This window comes from Rhinoderma darwinii, chromosome 11, assembly GCF_050947455.1.
Source record: "Rhinoderma darwinii isolate aRhiDar2 chromosome 11, aRhiDar2.hap1, whole genome shotgun sequence".
Taxonomy (NCBI): Eukaryota; Metazoa; Chordata; class Amphibia; order Anura; family Rhinodermatidae; genus Rhinoderma; species Rhinoderma darwinii.
Genome location: NC_134697.1, coordinates 95,689,420 through 95,708,862, shown reverse-complemented (window position 1 = coordinate 95,708,862; position 19,443 = coordinate 95,689,420).

The following is a 19,443-nucleotide window of genomic DNA, read 5'->3' as shown; positions in this document are numbered from 1 at the left end:
GTATATAGGGGCAGTATTATAGTAGTTATATTCTTGTATATATGGGGCAGTATTATAGTAGTTATATTCTTGTATATATGGGGCAGTATTATAGTAGTTATATTCTAGTACATAGGGGCAGTATTATAGTAGTTATATTCTTGTATATAGGGGCAGCATTATAGTAGTTATATTCTTGTATATAGGGGGCAGTATTATAGTAGTTATATTCTTGTATATAGGAGCAGTATTATAGTAGTTATATTCTTGTATATAGGGGTAGTATTATAGTAGTTATATTCTTGTATATAGGAGGTAGTATTATATAATTATATTCTTGTATATAGGGGCAGTATTATAGTAGTTATATTCTTATATATATGGGCAGTATTATAGTAGTTATATTCTTGTATATAGGGGCAGTATTATAGTAGTTATATTCTTGAATATAGGAGCAGTATTATAGTAGTTATATTCTTGTATATAGGAGCAGTATTATAGTAGTTATATTCTTGTATATAGGGGACAGTATTATAGTAGTTATATTCTTGGATGGGTTGGAAATTTGACCAAAATTATGATACACAAATATTCCCAGAACAGTTTGTCACCTCTCTTCTCCCACACCTTTTCATGATGGGAACGACATTCAGAAAGAAGGAGCATATTTGTAAATTACTGTGTGTGGTCCAACAAATTAGGAATAGATACTGTGCCAATAATGGTAATATCAGCCCTGACTGGAATTGTTCTTTAATCTGTTATAAATCCTCTGTGACTCCATTGCTGATATTATAATGTCCAGTTATTTTTATACAATAACATCCCAAACAGCAAAAGTTCCTGATTCGGCCTCCAGTTTCCTGTTATGAAGCTGCTTCCCGGACTCCAGTCACCATTGGGCCAAATGTCTACAGTTCAGATCAGCAGATCATCCGATGTACAACCTCACCATTTCCTGCACTGACTGTGTACATGTCACCCTGATGCTGAGTCATGTCTAATTTGACTGTCACCTCCAATGGCAATTCTGCTTATATCTGTTGTAGATGCCACCAAGACGCTGAGGACTGCTGCCTATGACAGCCTGTGCAGTCCATGGATAGGACACGAAATACAGACAGTCATGAAACAGACCACATTTTACTCTCCTCCTGCTCCGGTGTTCAGCTCTCCAGTGACATCCGTTTTATTTCTGTTCATGTCCGTGTCCGGTTTCCATGACAACTGCCAGAAAACCTCATCGAAAGTGGGGTAAATAAATGAACATTAGGCACCAAACCTCAGGTTAATGAGCTTTGACAGTGAAAAAAGATTTCTGGCCGTCTGACCGTTTTTAACGGCCGTTTGTCTTCTGATTGTCATCCGTTTTTCACAGGGGTTAAAAAAAAGGATGAATTTCTTTTGTCAAGTTTTTTTTGGTCCCAACCAAAGAGTGCCACAATTCACCTGAAGATAGTGCTATAGTGCCCACTGTAAATAGTGCCCACATAACTAGTGCCAGAGACCACATCGAGCCACAGTACCCACTGTAGATAGTGCCACAATGCCTTTGTAGATAGTTCCACAGTACCCACTGTAGATAGTGCCACAATGCCTTTGTAGATAGTGCCTCAGTACCCACTGTAGATAGTGCCACAGAGCCCACTGTAGCTAGTGTCCACATCAGTGGCGTAGCTAGCAGGGGAGGGGGAGGGGTGGCTCCGGGCCCACTGAGTTTGTGGGGCCCACCCAGTCCGCCGCCACCCCCGCCATGACCGCTGCATCTGCTGCCACCGCAATGACCGCCGCTCCCACGTCACAATACTCTAGCAGATGTGACGCACACTAGGCACATCTGCTAGAGCACACCTCTAACGCTGCCCACCAGAGAGGAGCAGAAGAAGCATGCATGTGAGGAGAGGGTAAGCAAGTACCCCTCCCCAATAATGGATGCATACAGGGATGATGGCTGGACTACCCATCAGCCCTGCATATAACTCCCATTATCCCTGTCCGGGCCTGCGTCTTCACCCGGCAAACCTGGGCAAGTGTCGGGGTCCACTACCCTTGGGGGAGCCCACTCGGCCACCGGGTGCTGCCGCTGCCGTCAAGGCTCCTCCAGGAGTGGCATCCCTGGCCAGGGTGTTGTCGGGGATTCTGCTACTAGAGGGAGCCCCTGTCTAGGGCCCGCGGCATGAGGGGCTGCATGCCGCCCTTTGTCACGGCCTCCCCCATGCCCAGTGACCCCTCTAGCAGCCGGCCACTACAGCGGTAGAGCAAAGCCACATTCAATAGTATCTGTTTCCTTAGGACACAAAAACGATTGAACGCTATGGCAGAGCAGGGAGGTATCTTCCTGCTCTGCCATTTACTACGCTACAGACTCCCAGGCAGAGTGCTAGTAGCTAATATCGCTCTGCCTGGGACTCCGGCTCTGGGGAAGCCCCAGACATCACTGTCCATATATGGAAAGTGACATCAGGGGCTTTGTCTGAAGCAGAATCTCCAGAAAGAGAGTCGGCAATGCTCTGGATGGGGATTCCACTCCTAGAGGGAGCCCCAAAGGCTCTACCTACAGGGAGGGGACTATGAGGCACTACCAGGGAGGGGGGCTGTGTGGCACTACCTGGGAGGAGGGGGCTGCGTGGCAATACCTGGGAGGGGGGCTGTGTGGCACTACCTGAGTGGGCGGGCTGTGTGGCACTACCTGGAAAGGGGGTTGTGTGGCACTATCTACAGAGGGCACTAAATGTATGGGGGTACAGACTGGGGGCCTAACTTCTACATGGGGCATAAACAGGGTCTAACATCTATATGGGGGCACAAAGTGACGTTTTCTGCCATTTTACTGCTGCCATGTGTTCCCCCGCAGAGGGGTCTACTAAGTCTGTGTCACCCAAGGGCCCACATAAACCTGGAGCCGGCCCTGATCCCCGTATATAACCACCATTATCCCTGTATATACCAGCCATCATCCCTGTATATACCAACCATCATTCCTGTATATAAACCTCATCATCCCTGTAAATCCCAGCGAGGCTGGTACATACAGGGATGGTGGGGGTTATATACAGTGATTATGGCTGGTATATAAAGGGATGATTGGGGTTAGATACAGGGATCATGGCTGGTATATATAGAGATGATGGGGGTTGTATACAGGGATAATGGGGATTACATACAAGGATGATGGCTGGTATATATAGAGATGATGGGGTTGTATACAGGGATGATGGGGGTTATATACATGGATGATGGCTGGTCCAGACATGATCACTGTATATAACCTCCACCGTCCCTGTATATAACAACCATCATCCCCGTATATAACCCCCATCATCCCTGTATGTACCAGCCATCATCCTTGTTTATTACCCCATTCATCCCTGTAAATACCAGGCCTGGCTGGTATATACAGGCATGATGGGGTTTATATACAGGAATGATGGCTGGTATGTATAGGGATTATGGTTGTTATATACAGGGATGATGGTTGTTATATACAGGGATGATGGGTAGTCCAGCCATCATCCCTGCATTAACCCCCATCATCCCTGTGTATACCAGCCATCATCCCTTTATATAACGCCCATCATCCCTGTATATAACCACCATCATCCTTGTATATACCACCCATTATTCCTGTATATACCAGCCATCATCCCTTTATATAACCCCCATCATCCCTTTATATAACTGCCATGACCCCTGTTTTATACCAGCCATCATCCCTGTATATAATCCCCATCATCCATGTATATAATCACCATCATCCTGTATATAACCCCCATCATCCCTATATATACCAGCCATCATCACTGTATATAACACCCATCATCCTGCCATCATCAGTGTATATAACAACCATCATCCCTGTATATAACAACCATTATCCCTTGACAGGGATGATGGGGGTTATAAACAAGTATGATGGCTGGTACATACGGGGATGATGGGGGTTATATGCAGAGATGATGGGGGTTATATACAGGAATGATTGGGATTATATATAGAGATGATGGGAATTAAATATAGGGAGGATGGCTGATATATACAGGGATGGTGTGGCTATATACATGGATGATGGGGATTATATACAGGGATGATGGCTGATATATAATTAGAATGCAACTCTTCAGTTGTAAACATGCATTGGGGTCCCACTCAGATACGTTTTGCCCCCCTGTGCTAAACCCTTAGCTACGCCTCTGGTCCACATATTGCCACAGTACTCACTGAAGCTATTTCCCACATAGATAGTGCCACAGGGCCCATGTAGCTAGTGCCACACACAGTGCTCATGTAGATAGCCCCTGACATCACCATATATGGACGTCAGGGACTTCCCCGTGCTCAGCGCTTAAGTAGCACTGTGTCCGGGGAGTTCCCTTGTGAGGGCCAGGATTTCAATGGGCGTCATAAGTCTTTTTTTAAAAATGGCCGTTAAAAACCTGATCCATTGACTTCTATGGGGCCATCGGGCTGTGAAAAAAGCCGAAAATAGAACATGTTCTATTTTTTGACGGCCAGTATTCACGAACTGTTAAAAAAAACAAAAAACGGCCATTTGAATACACCCATAGAACTTCATTGTCCTGAAAACAGCTGTGTGACGACCATTTAAAAAACGTCCGCCTGCTATGTCCAGACCTTGCTGCTGCCTCAACCTCTGGATTTAATGCATGATGTGTTTTTTTATTGTGCTTTCTGTTATCAACCTGAGCTCCATCTCCTGACTAAATCTCAGATTATCACCAGTACTTCTGCCTGTCTTCCCGATATTGACCCTTGGCTATCTTGACCTACGCCACCCACCATGTCTCAGCCTGGCATCTTCTGCAGCACATCCCAGCCTGATGATCGCACTTGAAAAGTCTATTCTTCTGTAACGGAGTTAAATGTGAAGAATGAAAAGTGTCCTTAAACTTCACACCCAGATTTATTCAGTGTCCAACTTATGACGGCATGCAAACTCCACTAATTTGGTGAGTAGATTAAGGCCATAAAAACCCGACCTGATTTGGCTGTATGTGGCGAAGGTGGCTTATATTATTACCCTGCTCTCTAGTGAGGTCCTTGCCTGGGCATCCCCCCTCTGTGAACACATAGATCTGGCTGTAAATTCATTGGTCACGTTCCTTGATACCTTCCGAAAGGTTTCCAAGGAACCACGATGCACTTCTTTGGCCGCATTGGTATGCATTGGCGTAGCTATAGGGGTCGCAATTGCCAGTCAGGGGGACCCCCGTACCCAACATAATGTCCCTTCACAGTTACTGTAGTAACTGGGGCCTAGTAGTAAACTACACAGACCCCTGTTACTACAATAATAGACAATATACTTACCCACCTCACTCCAGAGCCAGGTCCGCCCGCTGTGCTGAGTCCTGACGCCACAACGTTCTGTGTCGAGGGGCCAATGACATCTGGGGTAAATGGGGCTTGCCTCCTTGTTGGCTGAATTTGGGAGCTTAGGTGGTGTGCGGGTCTTTTGGTTAAATTGTATTCTATTTTATTTTTTTGGTACGTATTGTATACATTTTCTTTTTTTTATACCAATAAAAAACAAAAAGAAGAATAACTGGGAGTTTGGTGAGTTAGTAAACAGGACCCTAGTTGCTCTGAGTTCTGCCCGCACCTGGGAACCCCTCTGGAGACGGCTGTCATGTATGCACTATATACATACATGGCAGATATATTCTGCTGCCCTAATTCTATATACTGTGCAGTACATGGCAGCATTCTGAAAGCACCTGCTGCAGTTTGTAGTGCCGCCATAATAGTGCCAGAAACCACTCTCATTAATAGTGCCATCATAATGCCAGCAGAGCATCACCAGCTCTGCTCATTATTAGTGGCAGCACAGCGCACGCATAAATAGTGTCATCATATAGGCTCCATTAATAATGCCATCATAGTGCCCCTCATATATAGTGCCCATTATACTAGTATCAGCAGAGCGCTCCCATAAATAGTGTCATCATATAGCCTCATTAATAATGCCATCATAGTGCCCCTCATATATAGTGCCCACAATAATAGTATCAGCAGAGCGCTCCCATAAATAGTGTCATCGTATAGCCTCCATTAATAATACCGTCACAGTGCCCCTCATGTATAGTGCCCACAGTAATAGTATCAGCAGAGCGCTCCCATAAATAGTGTCATCGTATAGCCTCCATTAATAATACCGTCACAGTGCCCCTCATGTATAGTGCCCACAATAATAGTATCAGCAGAGCGCTCCCATAAATAGTGTCATAGTATAGTCTCCATTAATAATGCCGTCATAGTGCCCCTCATATATAGTGCCCATTATAATAGTATCTGCAGAGCGCTCCCATAAATAGTGTAATCATATAGCCTCAATTAATAATGCCGTCATAGTGCCCCTCATACATAGTGCCCATTATAATAGTATCAGCAGAGTGATCCCATTGACATCCAGCAGTAACTTGCCTGCCAGGTTCCATCCCCAGTCTCCGTTTTCCCAAGCGACATGCCTCCTACTGGTGGCCAGTTCATACCGCTGCATCGGCCGAGCCATTTCCCCCTATAGGTTCATACCTAACTCCTATCATTCTGCCCAATGTAATGTGTCTGGCACAAGACCGATATTTCACTTCCTCCTGCAGAGGCATTTTCAGCCACTTAAAGTCATTAAAGAGTCCTCGCTGAACGATGGGTTGGCGACCACTGTTAAGGCATAATTTAAAGGGCTGGGCCCCAATGCTAAATCTGTAATAGGGCCTCCACGTACCATGTGCAATTTATAAAACTGGTGTCTTATGTGGCATCAGGGCCCGTGTGCGACTGCTACCACTGTACCCCCTATACATAGATACACACATACTGATACTATAGAATATAAAACACCAGGACAGCAGGCTGTATATATTTTACACACTGACCTTATTATTAAAATGAAAAAAACATAAAAAATAGGGAAAAACGCCCAAATCTTACATATAGTGAATAGCTATTGTCTACTTTATTCATTAAGGACGTCATCACTCGTTCTAGATATCGCGATATGTGTATATTTCTATCATTACATCAAGCTCCATATCATCATAAGATTTCTAAAATCGCATCCACAGTCCTGACTGACCAACAGGTGGCAGTGTCGGCTATTCAATTCTGATGTAAAAAAAAAATGATGTGGGAAAACATTCGCCCGCTAGAGGCATTGAATGGAAACAAAATAAAAAATGAAAATAGTATTAAAAAATTCTGACAATCAATTCCTATCAGGATGTCCAATTATATGGAAAATTATGAATTTCTAAAGTCCGGAATCCAAACAATTCCCTCATTCTAGATCTCCTGACCTGGTCTAGCCCAACTACTCCTTTACCGGGCAATCCCCTCTTATTAATAGAAAGGCTCTGGTATCTTCCTGAGGACAGGATGCCCCCAATTAATAAAAAATGTGCATCCATATTTAAGCCTTCTGTTTGTAACCAGGATAAATTCTCAGGGGAAGTTCTAGACTTTAATCTTTGGGTTCCCGAAGAGCACTCTGGTGCATTTTTTTTTATCGTGGAAACTACACTTAATAGGTAGGGCAGGTCATCCTCTTACTGGGCACTTTCCCGGTCCACCGTTATATCACATGACTGCAATGTGACTTCCCGATTCCTCCAGCGCCTGCTGAGCGGACCGGAATCTCTTTCACTATGTATTCATATGAGACTCAACTCTGTAAACACCAGTCGGACCATTTCGCCCCACTTATACATTCTGCAAGGTCCATCCTGGACTCTTGATAACTCCTTTTATTTCCTATATAGGCAGGAAAAATCTGGTTAAGGATCTTCCCAAATGTAATTATTTATTTCAAAGGCCCCAAATCACAGTACCAAACATCTTTTTTTTTCTTTTGCGACTCCGCTCGTCACTCTTGATAAATACCCCAATATCAGTGCAGCAACACTTTTTCTCCCAAAGTCTATGGGAGGAATAGAAGCTCCTGACCATTGACTATATTATCATACAGCTTCTATATTTAGGGCCATGCACTGGTTTCGTAAACCCATAATAAACCCTGGATTTCTGTTGAGGAATACCTGGCGCCAGTCCCTCCTAAGAGCAGTTTTACACACAGATAGTCTAAATAATATTATTTTTAAAAATTACCTCTCCAAAACGGTTGTCCAGGTTGGGTGCTGTTTTTTATACTGATGACCTATCCTCAGAAAAGGTCATCACTATATGATCTGTGGGGTTCCGACACCCTGACCCCGCACCGATCATCTGGTCCCACTGCCTCCAGGCACCAGATGTTATGCAGTGTTTGGTGCCGGAAGCAGATGGCTGTATAGCGGCCTTGCTGGGCTACGATGGCTGTTCTCCTACAGTGAGTCAACCATCGTTTGCCTTACAATGAAATGCCACAACATGGGCAGTACAACATAAGTGTAGCGCCGATGGCCGCGGACCGCTGGCGTCCCCCCTCCTCCAGCTGCCAGCCTGTATGGGCTTACCGCCTGCGTCATCTTTCTTCCTTAATGGGAGGCCTTTGCGCTCTGCCTACTGCCGCTAGGACCCGTAGGGCCAATTTTTAAAGGGCCATCGTGCGCACCAGTAATTGTGCCCCCAGCCTATCTTCGCATACCCTGACGTATAAAAGGAAGTCCGCCTGTTATTCCAGTGCCTGAGCAATGTGGTTGCTAACCTTGTGTTAGTCTGCAAAGGTTCCATAGCCTGTTCCTGTATCCGTGTCCGTGTCAAGTCCTGTATCCGCGACTACTTCTGTAAAGGTGTCCCGGGTCCGTGACGTTCCGATAATTCAGCACAGGCCAGCTTCCAGCTATCCGGCACCAGCCTGCCATCCAGGTACCCCCAACCAAGTGACTGCTATATATATTTGTTTGGCCAGCTGCTACTCCGTTACGGCGGATTGGTCCAGTGGGTCCACATTCCCCACGGTCGTGACAATAAGTATACAGGCTGGACTGGCACCATAAGTGCTGTAAGCCCGACAGGCCTCTCCTCCTGTATAACACCCCCTAGTGGTTAAAACAACATGAAACAGAAAGCACAATAGCACACATTACAGACACAGTGCATGATAATAGACCATATACCATGGCAAAGGTACAAAATGTACAAACTATACAATGAGACAACGTAAAGTCCACTTTTAGACTTGAACATTTTCCCCCACACTCTTACACGTGCCCATGTTAAGTATAGATGGAATTGGTAGAGAAGACCTTCACTTTTTTAATAAAAAATTTTTAATTTAAAGTAGATTATCCCTCCATGCTCAGGTGTACACCACCTATTGAATTGTAAAAATGATAGGAAAAGGGGAGAGAAGAAAAGGGAGCGTGGGGGGTTAAAAGTCGCCTTCAATTGATTTATATTGATACCGACTAGAACAAGAGCGGAAAGATTCAGCAATGTCCCCTATTTAATATTGCCACATTGTAATATATTGTTTATTACAATGTATAATAACGACTTTTATCTAATTCAACAAGGTAGAAAATTGTATGCTTCTACTACCTTGGTGAAAAATAGAAGAGGTAGTGCTGCAGGGATAATTGATAGTTGTAAAATTCCTTGCATACGCACTCCGCAATAGATTTTATTCGGTTTTTATACGCAACTAGGTATTACCTGGTTGCATTATACAGACTGCAAATTATGCCTGTGAGTGGTTAATTGGTTCGTGCGTTTTATATTCAACGTTTGGCAATGTGACCACTAACGCAATGAACTGCCAGTTCTTAAATTCTAAAGTATTTCATTCATGCAGCAGTACACACAAGTGGACAGGCTCTGTTAAGTTTATAAGCAATTACTAGGTAGATTCAAATGTCGGATTCGCTGGTTGTGTATCGCCAGCAAATCCTCAAGATGTAGGTAGTTTGAGCCTTGGTAGCTCACGCAGCTCAACACCCCGTAATGCTATAAGGTGCAAGCTGTCAGAGCCACGGCAGCTCAGTACCTTTATTCCAATTGGGTAGTTGGTGTATTATACGGACTGCAAATTATGCCTGTGAGTAGTTGATTTGTTAGTGCGTTTTATATACAACGCTTTAGCAATGTGAACACTAACATAATGAGCTGCCAGTTCTTAAACTCTAATGTATTTCATTCAGGCAGCAGTGCATACAAGTGGACAGGCTCTGTTAAATTTGTAAGCACTACTAAATAAATTCAAATGTGAGGTTCGCTGGTTGTTTTGCGCCAGCAAATAATCAAGATATGGATTGTTAGAGCCTCGGTAGCTCACGCAGCTCAGCACCCCACAGTGCCGTAAGGTGCAAGCTGTCAGTGCCACGGCAGCTCAGTAGCCTGTGATGGTATTGCCACCACGTTCATTCGTTCCCCTTTTATGCAGAGCGAACTGACAGCTGTGGTGCTATTGCCACTACCTATTGTCAGGGTCGGTATGGACCATACCGACCCTGACAATAGGGAAAGATTTTCGACTTTAGAGGGCAAGATTAGGGCAAGATTAGTAAATTGAAAAATTTTAAAATCTAACCTTACCGCAATCAGCTCGTCCACTGCAATCGGAACGAACGAAGGTAGTGGCAATAGCACCACAGCTGTCAGTTCGCTCTGCATAAAAGGGGAACGAATGAACGTGGTGGCAATACCATCACAGGCTACTGAGCTGCCGTGGCACTGACAGCTTGCACCTTACGGCACTGTGGGGTGCTGAGCTGCGTGAGCTACCGAGGCTCTAACAATCCATATCTTGATTATTTGCTGGCGCAAAACAACCAGCGAACCTCACATTTGAATTTATTTAGTAGTGCTTACAAATTTAACAGAGCCTGTCCACTTGTATGCACTGCTGCCTGAATGAAATACATTAGAGTTTAAGAACTGGCAGCTCATTATGTTAGTGTTCACATTGCTAAAGCGTTGTATATAAAACGCACTAACAAATCAACTACTCACAGGCATAATTTGCAGTCCGTATAATACACCAACTACCCAATTGGAATAAAGGTACTGAGCTGCCGTGGCTCTGACAGCTTGCACCTTATAGCATTACGGGGTGTTGAGCTGCGTGAGCTACCAAGGCTCAAACTACCTACATCTTGAGGATTTGCTGGCGATACACAACCAGCGAATCCGACATTTGAATCTACCTAGTAATTGCTTATAAACTTAACAGAGCCTGTCCACTTGTGTGTACTGCTGCATGAATGAAATACTTTAGAATTTAAGAACTGGCAGTTCATTGCGTTAGTGGTCACATTGCCAAACGTTGAATATAAAACGCACGAACCAATTAACCACTCACAGGCATAATTTGCAGTCTGTATAATGCAACCAGGTAATACCTAGTTGCGTATAAAAACCGAATAAAATCTATTGCGGAGTGCGTATGCAAGGAATTTTACAACTATCAATTATCCCTGCAGCACTACCTCTTCTATTTTTCACCAAGGTAGTAGAAGCATACAATTTTCTACCTTGTTGAATTAGATAAAAGTCGTTATTATACATTGTAATAAACAATATATTACAATGTGGCAATATTAAATAGGGGACATTGCTGAATCTTTCCGCTCTTGTTCTAGTCGGTATCAATATAAATCAATTGAAGGCGACTTTTAACCCCCCACGCTCCCTTTTCTTCTCTCCCCTTTTCCTATCATTTTTACAAGTATAGATGGAGGATGGTCCCTAAGAATAATCTCCTCTGGTGGGCCATAGAAACCCCAGTCTGGCACTGGGCAGCAGTATATGAAGCTCTATCACGGTTGTATCCTCAGCAACTTCTTCTGTGCAGGTCTCTAATGTAAAGTAGCAGCTAAAGCCCTATGTGTGATTTATGAGCTATAGATAAACATTTATCAACCTTTTACACCTTGGGGATGGAGTAAAAGTTAAAAAGAATGCGCTAAATCGCACATTATTGGCTGCAACGACTTTATAACCAAACTCAGTGAGAAAAACAAATAAATTGTAGGATGTTTAGATTCTTAGTTGGAGTTATGTAAGGGGATGATCATGAGTTCACTAAAGGGTATGTAAATAGAAGACTGGGCATAGGTAATGAATAGCACATAAACACTCTAGAAGCTAGATCCCTGGCTTTCTCCGTTTGACTATGAAGAGAAGAAGTGCGAGTCTAAGGGTCCTTTTAACACTGGCCAATGTCGGCCATAAAAACGAGCGCCGATCAACGTGGACTTGGGACCACCTCAATTCACAAATGCCTCTCCAGTTCACGTCAGAAGATTGGAAACCTAAAATTCTACCTCCGGGACGACATTTGGCCCATTGATCAGCCCAAAAAACGTACGTGTGGCCTACAAACCACACCACCAGTCTTCCCTCAAGATAACAAATTCAGACGCTAAACAAAATAGGCATGATACACCCTGTACGGCATGCAGCAATATCCAGGAGCCTCCACCAAACTGATCCCTCTTAAAACTACAAATGCGGAGCCTGACAAGATCAGAACCCACTACGACGTCCTCACACAAACTCCACCTGGCCGGGTCTTTGGAGGGAGGGCTAACTCCTCTACAAGTAAGGCCAAAAAAAAAAATGCCAACCCAAAAGCTGTCCCAATCGAAGCGACCTCATGAGGAGAAGAACAGATTAAGACAACTCATTGTGCAAGATGGTGACCATCCTCCCAACTTCTGAACTGTACATGAAAAGTCAAACCTGACATCCTGCAGTGTGCCAGTGCTGCCGATACACCCAACCTAGGCAAGTTCAACAGATAATCGACCGTCCCGGTTTTCACTATTTCCACGCGCATTCTTGGTTCCCATTGTTATGTCCAGCGGGTTGTGGACCCACTGGGATACACCACTGGTTTGGCTTGAGGCCACCTCTAAGGGCGTTATCTAAGTAGCCTCCCCGGTCTTCACCGTTTAACCCCCTACGAGGATCTGGTCTACGCTGCGGGGAGACTAACAGGTCGCTACCTCTTGAGGAAATCTCGGAGGAGTAGTTGCTGGCCCAGCTGACCGGGTACAGGTACTGGCAGATGGTACCTTGATGAATAGAAGGTTCAGGCTTGTCACCGAGAGTTAGGGGCAGACTGGCAGCGGGCAGCCCGACACCAGCTGCTAACAAGTATCTAGACACAGGCAGACAGCGGATAACTAAATACACACTGATAGCAGATAACTGGGATACAGACTGGTAGCGGATAACTGGATAAAGGCTGATAACAGATAGCAATAGCGAACTGGAATCAGATGCAAACAGGAACCTTTGTTGGACACAACTAGGTTGTTCTAATGTTGCTCGGGCACTGGGTGGATTGTGGAGGTGCCTTAAATAGTCCTGGGGTAACAGTGATTGGATATCAGATTTTTGAATTGCTCGCGCGCTGGCCCGTTAAGTGGCAGCCGATTTTTCCGTGAACTAGGAACATAAGGCCATGAGGCAGGAGAACAAATCAGACACTGGCGACCTGGACAGGGAGCAGAGCCAGATCGCCGGCAGGGAAGGTACAAGATCCGGGGGCAGAGACCGCTGGCAGGAGCAGAACCTGCCGCCGGCCTTACATCCATGCATTTCAACCACTCCTTCCATGCCTTACCATATGCTACCCAGGTGGAAGGCACTACAGAGTTCCTCACAGGAGGCATTAACTCCCCGTTACCAATTCCCTTAGTTAGTCTGGGCAAGGGATGCCCTCTTGATCTGCTCGAGACAAAGCATCAGCAATCTTATTCTGCACTGCCGGAACATGACGGGTCCAAAACCAGATATTATACTCCAAACATCGCAGAAGCAGATGGCGAAGCAGCTTCATTGCTGGAAGAGAGGTAGAAGACAGGCAATTAATACCACGCTAATATTATCAGACCAAAAGTCAAGATCCTGCACAAACTACTATCCTTCCACATTGGAGGCCACAGTGGGCGCACTAGTGGCAACTCAACACTGCTCCAAATCCCATAGACCTCGCTGCATCGATAAACCAAAAAATTTCTTCATTAGTCACCACCACCTCCTGGCAACACGTGCACACTTTATACTTGCGTAAAAATCTCTCCATGCAACAAGGTCCTGCCGTAACGGACAAGTAATCCGGATCCTGTGGTCTGGGGCCTTAACCACTCGAGTATAAAATGATAACTGGTAGGAGAAAACCTGCTCCATAGGCATGACTCGACAGCCAAAAACCAAAAGATCCAGCAAACATTGCAATTGCTGAAGGGTTACCTTCCGGACCCCACAAAAACCCCCTACCAGATCAAACATTCTGCTTAATTTATCCATGGGCATTTCAAAACACCATGTTGACTGTTTCCAGTTTAATGCCCAGAAAGGACAAAGAAGTGAAGGGGCCCTTGGTCTTTTCTCCTGAAAGTGGGACTTCAAAACGGTTTAATGAAAAAACAGAAAGTGCCCCGCAAAAAACAATAATGATTGTTACCTGCTGGGCCTGCAAACAAAAAATCATCCAAATAGTGCAATATTGCTGATGAACCTGTCTTATACCGCACCACCCACTCCAAAAAGGAGTTTCCCATCTCAAAGCAGTGGCACGATTAAGAGCAGCCCATGGGCAAGCACATGTCATAATAGCAGTAACCGTTCATCATGCGACCCAATAAATGGAAACAGTCAGGGTGGACCGGCAACAATCGAAACGCAGATTTGATATCAGACTTTGCCCAGGGGCCACAGGCCCGGACCACACTTTGTGAGCTGGCTAGAGATGAACGCTGAGGTTCCCGCAGCGTTTGTAGATTGGACTCCCGGAACTCAAAGAGCCGCAGAAGGAACGATCCACTAAGGTTGAAGGTGACCTCCATTTTGAGGATCTTGATCAAGCAGATCATCTACAGCTCCCTGGATCAGTGTTGGGGACCGGTGATGGCAATGCCGGACAGAACCACAGCGGTGATGTCGCCTGGAAATCCGGGAAGCAGACCTCGTGGAACTCTGCCTTCTTCGCCCACGGGCACCACGTGGCGCTCCCCGGAGGCCAGAGGTGGACCTGTTGTGTAGCTGTCAAGGTCTTGGCAAACGCTTGAGCAGCCTGAGAATCGGGAGATTCAGTGGCATCAACAAAGGGGGGGTCAATCTCTTGTTCCACCAATATAGCCTGAGGCCCTGAAGCGATCCATGCTTGACAAGGGGGTAGTGTTATCACTATTGCAGGAGTCTCACTGGGAGCAGTGGAGTCTGAATCCTGCCCACTAGAGACATGAGACCCCGTGATGAACGTGCTAGGCAGAGCCCCAAAATCAGATGATTAAAAAGACCGCTATGTGCAGGGTTAAAATTCTTGTTAGTCTCCTATAGCATAGATTGGGAGAATACACCAGGGATTCTGCATTTCCAGCATCCCCAGCGCTATAAGTTACGGGGACAGCAAGGGAACTTATGGTCTCTTTACGGAGTGGTCATTATACTGTGAGTGGGGGGCTTATGGTCATTACTGTGAGTGGGGGGTTGATGGTCATTTTATTGTGAGTGGGGGGCTGATGGTCATTTTACTGTGAGTGGGGGGCTGATGGTCATTACTGTGAGTGTGGGGCTAATGGTCATTACTGTGAGTGGGGGGCAGAAAAAACCTGCGGCGCTCGTGTGGTGCTTTTTTGTCTAAGTTTTTTGCATTCGCTTCAATGGCTTAAAATAAATGTGGGCAAAAAACACAGCAAAAAAAAAAAGTCAAACAACGCTATCAATTCAAAATCTGCCTCAAAATTCCTAAATGAATTTGGAGGCAGATTTTTCGTTTCTGCCTTAAAAAAACGTTGTGTGAACATAGAGTGTAGTGCTTGTTTTTAGCCATTTTTTGTCGTTTTGTAAACAATTTTTGGTAGGGGTGCCCTGAGAATTATTATTTTTTCCTGGGGTGCCTCGAGCCTGAAAAGGTTGGGAAACTCTTATCTAGAGGAAAGAAGGTATCTCCAACAACATAGAAGAGGATTCTTTACTGTAAGAGCAGTGAGACTATGGAACTCTCTAGCAGAGAAAGTTGTGATGGTGAATTCACTGAAAGGCTGGATTCACACGACCATGTTATGTCCGTAATGGACGGAACGTATTTCGGCCGCTAATCCCGGACAGAACACAGTGCAGGGAGCCGGGCTCCTAGCATCATAGTTATGTACGACGCTAGGAGTCCCTGCCTCGCTGCAGGACAACTGTCCCGTACTGTAATCATGTTTTCAGTACGGGACAGTTGTCCTGCAGCGAGGCAGGGACTCCTAGCATCGTATATAACTATGATGCTAGGAGCCCGGCTCCCTCCAGTGTGTTCGGTCCGGAACTTCCGGCCGAAATACGTTCCGTCCATTACGGCCGTAACATGGTCGTGTGAATCCAGCCAAAGAGTTCATAAGGGGCCTGGATGTCTTTCTTGAGCATAATAATATTACAAGTCATGGTTACTAGATTACTGTAGATGGGTCCTTAATCCAGGAATTTATTCTAAATGCCATATTGTAGTCAGGTAGGAATTTCTCCCTAAAATGAGAAAAATGGGCTTTTTCCTCAGTGGGGTATTGTTTTCCTCTAGATCAAAATTGACGAACAGTAGGTTGAACTGGATGGACATATGTCTTTTTTCGGTCTTACAAAATATGATACCCTAATACTATGAACGGACCAGTCCCTGACGTCCAGTGATTTATTGCCACAGTTCCTGGAGGTTAATAGTTTAGTGCCACAGTCCCCAGCGTTCAATGGTTTATTGTGCCAGTCCTTGGTGTCCAGTAATTTAATGCCAGAGTCCCTGGAGACTTTTACTTCAATGCCACAGTTTCTAGTGTTTAGTGGTTTATTGTCCCAATGCCTGGAGTCCAGGGAGGTTAATAGTTTGGTGCTACAGTCCCTACTGTTCACTGGTTCCTTGTGCCAGTCCCCAGTTCAATGTTCTTGTTCTGTTCTTATCTTTAAGTCTGGCATTATTAGTTCTCTAAACATGAAAAAGACTCGTAAAATACGGCAACTCCTAGATAATGTTGGCTCCGTGATCTGTCAGCACAGTTCTCGTGTTCTACTGCAGGCCATGATGGAAAGATTTTATTTTTTAAGACTTCGAGACGTTGTAAAGGTTTCGTCCGAGGCGAATTGCATTATTTTGACCTAGCATTCTACCAAGGAACTATAGTTTCTTGTAAAGTAACTTATAAGCTGTTTACAAGCTGATCTGGGCCGAGTGTTGAGATCTGATGATAAATAAAGGTGTGAGAACTTACATAAAATAGTTACAACATACTTTACCATATTTTATCTCTTTTTGAATGACCCTATAAATATCCGTAACGAGACAGCATTCCTCCAAGTATAGTTGCTCCGTAAATACATAAACCATAGAATTCTTGTGTAAGTACCACCTACAGTTCACTTCTAGTCGGTCCTAATCATATTGGTAGAAATGTCCTTGTATCTGCTGTACTAATTATGTGTTATTTCCTATTATGTAGATCAAAGCAGGACAATAGTTATGAAAGACCTGCTCTCAGAAGAAGACTATCCGTGTAGCTGTGGTTTACTTCACACTTTGGATTGAAGATGGAGGAAACTAACCCCTTGAAATATGTATCCATTGTGGAACCTCTGACCAAACTGTTACCATTTATCTCTTGGGTGTACTGGTTCCACTCATGGTCAAGTACCCATGTCAGAACCTGGAATGTCCCTTACAATGGATTAGGACTCATGCCAAGCATTTCAAGTACATGTATGTCAATAGTATGGTCTAGATGGAGGAAACTAACCCCTTGAAATATATATCCATTGTGGAAACTCTGACCAAACTGTCGCCATTTTATCTATTAGGCGTACTGGTTCCACACATGGTCAAGTACCCTTGCCAGAACCTGGGATGTCCCTCAAAATGGATTAGGACTCATGCCAAGCATACAAGTATGTCAATAGTGTGGTCTAGATGAAGGAAACTATCCCCTTGAAATATATATCCATTGTGGAAACTCTGACCAAACTGTCACCATTTATCCCTTGGGCGTACTGGCTCCACTCATTGTTAAGTATCCTTGTCAGAACCTGGGATGTGCCCACAATGGATTAGGACTCATTCCAAGCATACAAGTCTGTCAATAGTGTGGTCTAGATGGAGGAAACTAACCCCTTGAAATATATATCCATTGTGGAAACTCTGACCAAACTGTCACCATTTATCCCTTGGGCGTACTGGCTCCACTCATTGTCAAGTATCCTTGTCAGAACCTGAGATGTCCCTCAAAATGGAGTAGGATTCATGCCAAGCATTTCGAGTACGTGAAAAGTGTGGTCTAGAGACTTCCGTACAGCTTCAAGTGTATCTATGTATTTAAGAAGTAGACACACCTGATAGGTATGAGTAGTGATATTCTTAGGTTCTTCAACCCTTGCATTACCTTGACCTCTTGGAGATCTTAAACCAAAATGTTTACATTGATGGCATTGTATAGGCCCCATTCGGAGAATATAATTGTACATACAGACCAAAATGTTCTAAAGGATTCATTTAGTTTCTTAAGATCGTAAGAACTATAGATAATGGATTTCCCATTTTTCTCAAATTCACGTGGACCTTATGGACAGACATACGGAAAATCATTACAACATCCTCAAAAACAGTTACACATACATTATATCATTACTCTTCATTACAAAAGATTTTAGGGTAGTGTTGCTTGCAGGATTACACAATAATCTGTATTATATGTATAAAAGAATAAAAAGGGGGATATTACAAAAAGGAAGGATCAAATCTTGGAGGTCCTGCTTCAAGAACACAATTTCTGTCCATATGTCTTATTAGGGCATGTGGGCGTCATAGAGGGGAATCCACTGGATCGTGACCTTGCTCTATTATAAAAAAAGTTTTTTTTCAAGCCTAAACGCTCTGTCCTAGGGTTTGTTTTTTTTGGGCTGTGGTATGTGGTGGATATACAGGAAGGTAGGCTGGAGAAACTAATGGCCGATGACAATAGTCATCAAGATTATTTCCTACATATATTGTCCTCCAGGTCTGTCTATAAGTTCCAACTGAGCATCTCAAGGTGGACCTCTGAACCCCACTCTTTTTTCTCTAACTGTTCTTCCCTACACAGTTTTCTTTTGTTGCCTTTGTCACTAGCCTCGTTACCTATCCTCTGTTTTTTTTTTTTACTGTTTGTGTTGTTCTTACTATGCATATACTGTCTTTTTATCTTTGTTGTGATGGGTTTGTGCGTGACTCTTCCAACTTCCACCTCCACGCGCTCCACTCTATGGCTCTTGCACTGTCCGTAGCAGTGACATGCCCCCTTGCCATAACACGCCTCTCGCCAGTTTGGCAGACAAGTACAAGACTGTGTGATCTCTCGCGAGAGATCAGTCCTGTCCTGGTCTGCCAAGAGCTGAAGAGTGAAAGCGTGCAGGCGCACACGCTCTCCTCTCTCCAGCTCTTGCTGCGACACTGTAGCTGATTGGGCAGTATCACAGCCATAGTAACACGCCTCCTTGCTATTTCACGGCCCATTGACAGTTCAGGGGGTTATTTAAATATCGAGCGCCAAGTATAACGGC